General features: G+C 41.7%; 1 protein-coding gene across 2 annotated transcripts in view; it reads left to right on the top strand.

Moving 5' to 3' along the window:
- Positions 1 to 1,658: 1,658 nt before the first annotated feature.
- RHOBTB1 (Rho related BTB domain containing 1) overlaps positions 1,659 to 9,249 on the top strand; it is a 46,131-nt gene continuing 38,540 nt past the window's right edge. Inside the window, exons 1-2 of one of the 2 annotated variants that reach the window (XM_085553994.1) lie at positions 1,659 to 1,742; positions 5,270 to 5,364. The gene's annotated coding sequence lies outside the window, so the exon portion shown is untranslated. Of the gene's footprint in view, positions 1,743 to 1,787; positions 1,880 to 5,269; positions 5,365 to 9,249 lie in introns of those variants that run through there. The other variant, XM_085553995.1, reaches the window with a different exon arrangement.

Here is a 9,249-nt window from a genome sequence, read left to right as displayed (position 1 = left end):
CTTACAGTGTAGTTTTTAAGCCTTTTCTATGATTACTTAAATTATACAGTCATTTACTGATGTAAATGAATGAACTACCCTCAACCTAGCAAAGTTTTCTTCCTGGTAGCACTGAGAAGCCTCCTTGCTTGTGCTGGACCTAATTTGGAGCTCAGTTTTGAGGACTGTCAGTGAAGCACCACTCATACAGCCTAAACTCATTTTGAAGTGCTAAGGAAAGGCGTGAGAGACAAGCTCTCAGCACTCACTAAAAGCAGCTGACTTAAAGCAAACTATGTCACCTGTTGCATGGGTTGACTTTTATCTTGCATGGGTTTTCTTAGCAGAGGTAGAAATATTAGCCAATAGAAGGTTTGTGGCCATCTTCTGAACAGACAGAGATGATAACCTCGTGATCTCAGCTGTCTGCTCTGATTGCCTTGTGAATGATACTATGTCTCCAGCAGGCGTTACAGGAATTTAGATGGAGTTTGTACTAATTGGAATTGCACAACTATGCACTTCTGCACTCAGATGACTGTGGAAGCACAGTGAGAGCTTCCTTAGTGGGTTTTTGAATATGGGGTACCAGAACTCTGAATAAACTCTTACCAAGCAAAAGAAGCTTCCCATCCTAGACAGAAACTCTGGCTCAACCAACAGACTTTTCTGTTGATACCACACATCCAACAAGGGCCGTTTGCTTTCAGGATTTATTCAAAACCTTAAACCATCGCCGACTTACTAACACCTTTTCTTTCTGTTCCTGTAGTGAGGGGCTCACAGAAGTGAGCGTCACTTATTTTCAAGATCCAGTTCCTAGAATCCTATGATTATCCTCCTACGTTTTTCTCACAGTTAAAGCACTGTGTATGCTGGTACTTGCCAGTACCCTAAGGCAATGATATGTGTGTTGCAAGCAGAGTAGCCAAGGCTGCCTGCAGTTCCATACAGGCCAACCTACCCTGCTGTACGGTGTAGCATATTGACACAGCATGCATGACACTTCTACAGCAGGTACAGCCCTCTGGGCCTTCATGACTCCACAGGAAAGCACATGAAACAGAAAGCATCAAAAGCAGAGTAAATTCAGCAACTCCACTTTCACTCTCATTTACATGGTTTGGGGGCTGGATTCCTTAGTTCTAAACGGAATCATGGCTAACTTCTGCCGTTCAAACAGAAGAGCAAGTTGACAGCAAATTTGGCATGCATGTCCATCACACTGCTGGCTAGAGTTGTTTCTGGGCCTTGCATCAGGTTTTTCTCAGCCTGGCTGAGCTGTGCTGTCAGTTCCCCTCCACAACCAGCACTGGGATCACTGCAGCAGGTTATGCTCCCTCAGGTGCATCAGGGCTTAGCGCTCTGCTCCTCCAAACTGCCCCTGATCCACACACAGATCCAGGGCTGACAAGGGAGACATCAAGCGAAGGGAGAGAAAGTTCCTTTTGTACCAGAACTCACCTAAGCTTTAAGCATGTCAGCAGTGTGAACTACAACCCTTTTAAATACTGTATGATGCTGGATTACCTATGGCTTGCCTGCACTGCGCTCCTTAACGAGTTTGGTCTGTCATAGATGAGGAATCAGAGGTAGGAAAGGAAGCACCGCGTGCTCGGCTCGGTGCATCCCGCCCCAGGCGCTGGTTGGTCGGGCCGCCCGCGTTGCCGGGCAGGGCGGCGCGCTGTGCCGGGCTGAGGGCGGGCCGTGCTGCACCGTACGGAGGTTGGCGGCTGTCACTGCCACTCGAGCTTCCCGTTCAGGTGAGACGTGCGGGCCCGGTTGCCGTCCTGCGGGGCTGGTGGGGAGGGATGTGCTGCTCTCAAAGCCGTGCGGTCCCTGCGGTGGGCACGGTGGGTTACGATGGGGTCGGGCGGTAGCTGCGCTGAGGCGTTTCGTGGTACGTCTGCTGTGACTTTCATTTGCTCGTGAGGAGGGCTCTGCTCTGGCTGCCTCGTTTTGAAAACTCGCTGGGCAAAGTTAAAGTCTGTTCGTGTTTTTCTTTGCGAAGATCGATTATCTGGCACGTTTACCGCACAAACTGAAGTTTCTTCTCGCGTAGATCCTGTGGGTGCTTTGTGAATGGACTTTGTTTGAAAAGCCATTTTCTGAATTAACGTAGCGTGCACGGAGATAAGTGGAGTTGACGTACCAGTGAAGGAGCATCTATCGCCTGAGCAAAACTGGAATGTTCCTGCCCACGGGTTCTTTTTGAATCTTAAATTATTAATGGATCTGTCCATTGCACAAACACAAATTGGGAATGGGTACAGAGTGCAAACGCGGGTGGGGAAGCAGACCTGCAATAAGAGGAGCTGGTTGTGCAGGTCAGCACCAGGAGGGGGCTGCTGGGGGAGCAGCGTGGGCTGCACCTTGCCCTGCAATTCTGAAGCTCTCAAAAGAGGAATGAGAAAAGGGCAATGCTTTCTCCAGGTGGGGAGTGTAGGAAATTAGAGCTTCAACACTTATGCTTATTGAGCACTTGTTTGACCAAGTCACTGTGTATGTGTTAGTGGTATTGGTGGTACCCCATTTTATTTTAGAACCTGACTGCCAAATTGAGTAAAAGTACTTCAGTCACATGAGGTCGGTTACTTCATCTCAAAGGAGACCTTGAGTAAAGGCATATTTGTGAAGGCTGATGTAGGAAAGGTGAAACGCTCACATTGTACCAGGGTCCTGGAGCGTTAAAGGCTTGAAGATGTGTTCAGAGGAGATGTTGACTTAAGTATCAATGGGAAGTAAGATTTCTAGTGTCTGCTCAACCATGTAATGTACAGTAAGTGAGGTGTGTCATAGCAAAGATTGTAACAGCAAACTGAGCTTCTGCTCTTTGTTGTATGTGAACTTCTTCTGTACTGGCAATCTTAAAGGCAAAAGTTTGAAGTGTATTAAAGCAGAAATATACATATACATTAGCATTTATTTCTGCAGCAGAAGAGGCACTGGCCCTGAGGATCCACCCAGGCAGCTCAGCATTCCACATGGCCTCATCTGTGTTCCTGCTGGACCTGGCTTGTGCTGCATCTATATTGCCTGCCAGCCCTCTGCAGCAGCCTCCTGCTCCTCTGCTTTGTGACAGTTTAACAAAAATTCAGCACCTTAGAGAATTGTAATATAAAAGTACATCCGTCACTGAATTACTGTTTGTTCCAGCTGGCTTTTTTTTCCCTCAATTTATGTTTGTACTGCATGTCCTGCAGACAGCAACATAGTGCTCCCGCAACACATTGCGTGTGAGCATCAGTCCAGGTGACAGCTTGTTTCCTGCCTGAGTGAGGAGCACATCAGGGAGGGAAGGAGCTGTGCTGCCAGGGTTAGAATGGATGCTCTGTAGCACAGAAGTGCAGGGTAAGAAATGCTTCAAGCCAGGCCTCTTCAGCTGTGAGCTTCTAAAGACTCAGATAAGGGAAGTTACATGTGTGATTTAGCTGCTCTGTTTCTGTGATAGCGATCTGCCTCCACTACCTTTGCTAAGTTAGAGTTGTAATTTGGAAGCATAGTGCTAATTGAGAGAAGCTTTCTTTTATAACCTCAACTACCTTCAAAACCAGAAAGTAGAAGTAAGACTGAGGGGTGAGAAGAGGGAGACCAGAATCTTTTTTTCCTTTTTTTAAGTGAACTGGAACTTTTAGCCTCTTCCTTAGTAATGATGAAAATCAGGTTTAACTACATGCTGCCTGATCATACACAATTAAAAAACCAACTCCTGCCAGCTGGAGAGTCTCACTGTGGCCTTTGACAGTGGTGTAAATAATTAATGACATCTGAAGAAGAATTATGAATGAGCTAGTGGAAAGGCTTTGCACGGCTGCCTGGAAGTGCGGAAGATCTTAATCTGTCAATGGAATCAGTATCTGTGGATTTTAATGAGGGCAAAGCAGAGACACGCTGGTTGAAACGTATGAGGTCTCAGTGAAATGAAAAGAGAGGGAGCTGTGAGTTTACAATCAGATGCATCAAATTCTTCATTCTTTATAGAGATGTTGTGTAAAAAGATGGAAATAACTTTGAATCTGACATCAGTACTGAGGAAACAGAACAGTTATGAATGTCTCAGTATCACATGAATAGGTGTTTAAACATGTTTGGGACTCCCATGTGTGCTAATGTCTCAACTTTGTTATTTGGGGTTTGTTCTGTTGTGAGATAAGGCTGTGATTGGTAGGGTTGATATGTGGAGGCTGTTTGGGCCTGCCTTCATGGAAGTCAGGGTGAAGACGGTAGATAACATGCTGAGAAGATTCTTAACAGTCATAGCTGCGTGAAACAGCAACTAATAAAGACTAATGTAGTCTTGGTAACTGAAATACTTAGGGCTGACTAGCAAAGATGCTCCTTCTATGGCAGAAGTAGTACTTTTGGAAGGGTATGAAATAAACATTGTGCCCTTGACTCTAGTGTAAGTGTGTTGCTTGCTCTACAGGGTGGAATCAGGTGATACCTCATTTTCTGTGCTCACTCCCACTGTTGTCTTGTGCCTACTTGTATGGGAAATCACAGCTTGAACCACTGATTAATCAGCTGAGGCAAGTGTTGGGTCAGCTGTGGGAGCACAGGTGAGAGTAATTTAGCTGTGCTCCCTGAAGGGGTGGACTTTGACTCCACCTCCTCTGAGACCTCATTTAAAGGCTGACCACCACTGAGGCAGCGTCTCTTGAAGATTGCTTCAGCTATTGGGTCAAGGCATTGATATTGGTGAGTTTTCTTTACTAATAACCTTTGACTATTTATCACCATCTCGGTCAACATCTTTATATTAGCCATCTTTACACTACTGAAGGGAGGAATTTCTGTGGGTAGCCGATTTCATTTCTAAATTCAACTCTGATTATTTGCATAAGGAGGGAAATGCTTAGGAAAACTAAGCAGGCCTCTTCAGCTGAAGAATCTCTGTTTTAGTTGTGCATTTCAAGCTAGCGTGGAACCTCTAAAGCTGCTTAGCCTGTTGAGCTTTGCTTTCAGAGCAGCATCAGTGCTTGGTTTTAATGCATAGAGTGCTTCTTATATCCACATCTGGGAAAAGCTACTCAAAAGAAGCTTTTGTTAAGCAGTTCCCAGGTATGCACAAAATCATATCTATACCTATGATTTTTCCAATGCATTGGAGTGAAGTTTGTGCTCTAGTGTAGATACTCAGTTTACCTACATTTGAAACTTTGATAGACTGCTTTGTTGACTAAGCAGTGTTGCATTACAAGATAAAATATGATGTCTTTGATATTGGGTTTTTTAGTTTGAGAATTGTAATGTTTATGGTCTTTTTTTTCCTCTCTACTTTTCTCTTCAGGAGAGCCATGGTAAAAGACATGAAATATCTTTAATGGAATTCTGACCCTAATCAAGCAGCTAAAAATGGATTTGAAGATTACTTTCTCCAGTGAGGTAAGTAATCTTAAAGAGAAATTAAAGAAAAACTGATTTCCTTTACTTAGTATTGTTCTTGCCACTGTTGTTCTGTCCAGATGCTTTTTTCATGTGTTTTCAAGTTATAGCACATATACGTATATATATCTCTCACTGAAAGTAGTAGCTGGGAATCCTAGGGTTAATCCTTTCACTTACAGGTTTACTCAACTTCATTGGCTATTCCACAAGATCAAAAAATAGTCTAAGGGATCTGTGCTGTTCCAGAATTGGTGTTATAGGCAGCTTCTATGCATAGTAGCCTATGTGGCCTAACATCCAGCTTTTGGACAAAGCATCAGAAGCTGCTAAGTCAAATTTTGAAGAATGAATACTTAAGCAGGGCAGCTGTAGAAAGAGGAAATGAATGAAATCCTAGGCTGAAGGAAGTTTCTCACTTCTATTTTTTTTTAATTTTAATTTTTTTTTAATCGATGCAATCAGGCATCCCTCCTTTCCAGCCTGTGCAGTCTGGATATAGGTTGGGCTGTTGGTAGGCTGAATTACAGGCACATATTAGTAATGCTTTTGCTGAATCACATACTCAGCTTCTCCTGTACTGAGCAAGATCTCTGCTGTTTCTTAAGGAAGAATATATAAGGAAAAAAAAAACTAACACATCCCCTTACTTTAGGATCACAGGAAAACTGAGGTGGTAAGGACCCTCAGGAAATCATGTAGTCTGACTTCCTGCTCAAGTTTGCCAGTAGTCAATGAAATTCAGACTAAAAAGGCCAGTGCATTAAAATGACTATCATATGTTTAAAACCAAGAAGAAAAAAATAACTTATATTTTGCTGTATGTATTAAATGTACAATATAATAATGCAGGTAAGACCATAAGATGCTTCTAAAATTTGTTGAAAGGAGAATATTTTAATTAAGATTGCAAAATGCAAATGTAATTTTTTTTCCTGAACAAAAGAAACAATAAATCTCTGATGTATTCATTTCCTGTAATCACATATGAAATGCTGTAGCTACTTTTGAGAATGGATTCCCTGCAAGAATGACCCATTCCCCCTCCCCCCCAGACATCTCTAGGGAATCTATTTTCTTTCTCATGTAACCAAATTGCTTTCTCATAATAAAGAGAAAGGAAGTGAACACTTTTCTTATCCTGATATGTTTCTGAAACATTTCCTCTCAAGTATAAATATTTGTTCATGGGAAAACATTAGTGACAATGTGAATAAAAATAAGCATATTATCAGGAAGCCTAGGAAGTAATCTATCCCCCGGTCTCTCAAAATAAACACAAACCCAGTGCTCTTCCTCATCTTCCCCTCCCGCACCCTCTCCATCCACCCCTGCAATTCCAAACTGCAAAACAGAACATTTAGTGAACCCCTGGAATAGCTGCTTATGTGTATTGGCCAGTGAGGGTCATCCAAACAAGGGGTTAATACTGTCAGGAAGAACAGAGTTCATTCAAAACCTGTTAGGAGAGTTACTGGAGGGAAGAAATGTCCTTGTTTACTTTGGATTTCTGCTTATCTTAATGTGCTTTGAATTGATCCCTCAAAATTGGTAATTTGATAGCTTTAATAGCTGCATTAGTAATTTGATGAGCCCCTTCCAGCGAACCATCGATAGCAAACATTTTCTGAACAAAAATAGAGCAATAGGCAGTTCCTGAAAGCCAGTGTATAATACTATGTGAACGCAGGTTGTGATGCTATTGATTATTTAATACACAGTAAGAGAGATTTCAGCATCATGGATATATGTATTAGTGCAAAATGGCACATCCAATATTGATACTGGGAATGAGGGTGGAGCAAGTTGCACTTCCCAGTTCTTGAAGATAACTTAATCTGCAAACATGTACAGGAATTAGCCTATCTATTACATATGTGATTCGGGAAATGCTATGTCTATAGAAAACATGTATGTGTAGGGTTACTTGCTCCTTAATATCCCAGTCATAACTTACGTGTTTGTGGGCTTCTGTGCTGCTTGAGGACTCAGGAGACCACTAGTAGTAAATTTAGCTCTCTGGTTAAAGAAGCTACCGCTGTCCCAAAGATGACTTTTCCTGGAGTCAGTAAAATATAAAGGGTATGTGTGCATTACTGCATACAGTACCAACTCTAGCATTTAGGTGCCAATTCAGGTTGATAAAAACCATGCTCTGGATTGTGCAAGACCAACAGAGAGGCATATGTGCGTGTGGAACAGTAACCTGCAGTATAACTTAATGTAGATTAGGTAGTTTTAAGTCCTAAAATTACTTGAACTAGTTCTTCCCAAACTAGTGATTGCTTGTGATTAGAGAATGTGAACAAGAGGGAACTGCTGTGTTGTTTTGGCTGGTGTGTAGAGGGAAGGGCCTCATAAACGGGCAAGCATTGCAATAATCATTCTGAGCAATAGTGTCATTTAGACCTGAGACAGATGTGTGTTATGGCTCTCTTGACTGTCTGTGTGTTTTAGTTCATTATTTGCACCTATTGCTTAATGCTTCCTAAGTGTGGCTTTCTTTCGGATGCATGTTTTTCACTATTCATGCACGCTTCAACTTAGATGTGGATTCTTGGTTGCTAAATAAGGAGGAATATTTCTACAGACTGTTTCCACTCAGAGGGAAATTGTGGCACAGGCTTGAGACCATGCAACCAGTTCTGTTAGAATTTCTTCAGGTTTGAATCTGATTCTTTTAATCTTCCTTTCCTTGTGAAGCACTTTGGACTTCGTTAGAGCTACCCATGCATTGGATCAAGTTTAAAACAAAAACTGATCAGGATAGCCAGCATTAATTTGTATACTATTAAATTCTGATACTGGCATATTTAAATACAGCAGTTATCTGTTCGCACACACATAACTGGAAAATGATGGCCTTCCCTTCGTAGTTTGCAAATCACACAGTTTATGTTGTAACTCCTCCAAGTTCTTCTTAACCCATTTTTCAGATGTGTGAGGATGACAGTTTGACAGCTCCTGGAGGTCGTGTATTCCACACACTCTATAAAAATTGCAACTATGTATAACAAGGATGTGTTTCCTCTGGTGGTGGCTTTTATTCAGTAGAGAAGAGAGAGATTCTGATAAGCATTCCTGATAAAAACAGTTTGGGAAAGGCCCCTTAGCCCACAGTGAAGCGTGCAAACCATCATTTACTGCTTTTGATGCTTTTTCCTCAGGATATGGAAGCAGATCTCTTCTGTACATTTCTCTGCACATTCTGGAGTTACTGCTATCCTTCAGCTATACAATTTCCTTAAAACTTATATAAAATGTTTCAAAGGGAGAAGAATGTCAGCCCAGAGCAACCCTGGTAAACTTTCTGTTCCTGATGTAAGGCCTTGATTATTGGGGAATCAAAAACTACAACAGTTACTTTTGTTTAGGTATAGTGACGTAAACAACTAAAACAGTTGAGTGCTGTTTAGACAGTGTAAACCTTGTGTTGATATAATCCAGGTTTATGCATTGAGTTTAAGTTTGTTTTGCAGAAATAGTCTTTACATTGGACTCTGTGTCTAGTGTAATTAAATCATGTAATTAAAATTAATTAATAAATTGATGCAAACAGCTGTTAGAGACAAAAGGTTTTACATTCTTGGCAAGGTTTTCTCTTGAAAAATAACCTGTGTTTCAGAAGCAGAAGATGTAGGGAAAGTAACAATGAATTTGGATCTTGGATTATTAAAGCCATGTGCAGAATCACACTAGTTCAAATAAAGAATTTTGCTGTAATCTTTGGAAAAAGAAAAAAATGTGACCCAAAGCAATACATTCCTTGAGCAGCCTAGTGAAAAAACAGAGTGATAGGCATTTCATTCAGCACTGTTTTGTTTTGGCTATTTGATGTCTTCCCACTTTATTCTAGGACCCACATGTTGCAACTAATTCTACAGA

This window comes from Coturnix japonica, chromosome 8, assembly GCF_054131305.1.
Source record: "Coturnix japonica strain WE chromosome 8, WE-NBRP24, whole genome shotgun sequence".
NCBI classification, from domain to species: Eukaryota; Metazoa; Chordata; class Aves; order Galliformes; family Phasianidae; genus Coturnix; species Coturnix japonica.
This window is presented reverse-complemented; position numbering and strand designations above follow the sequence as displayed.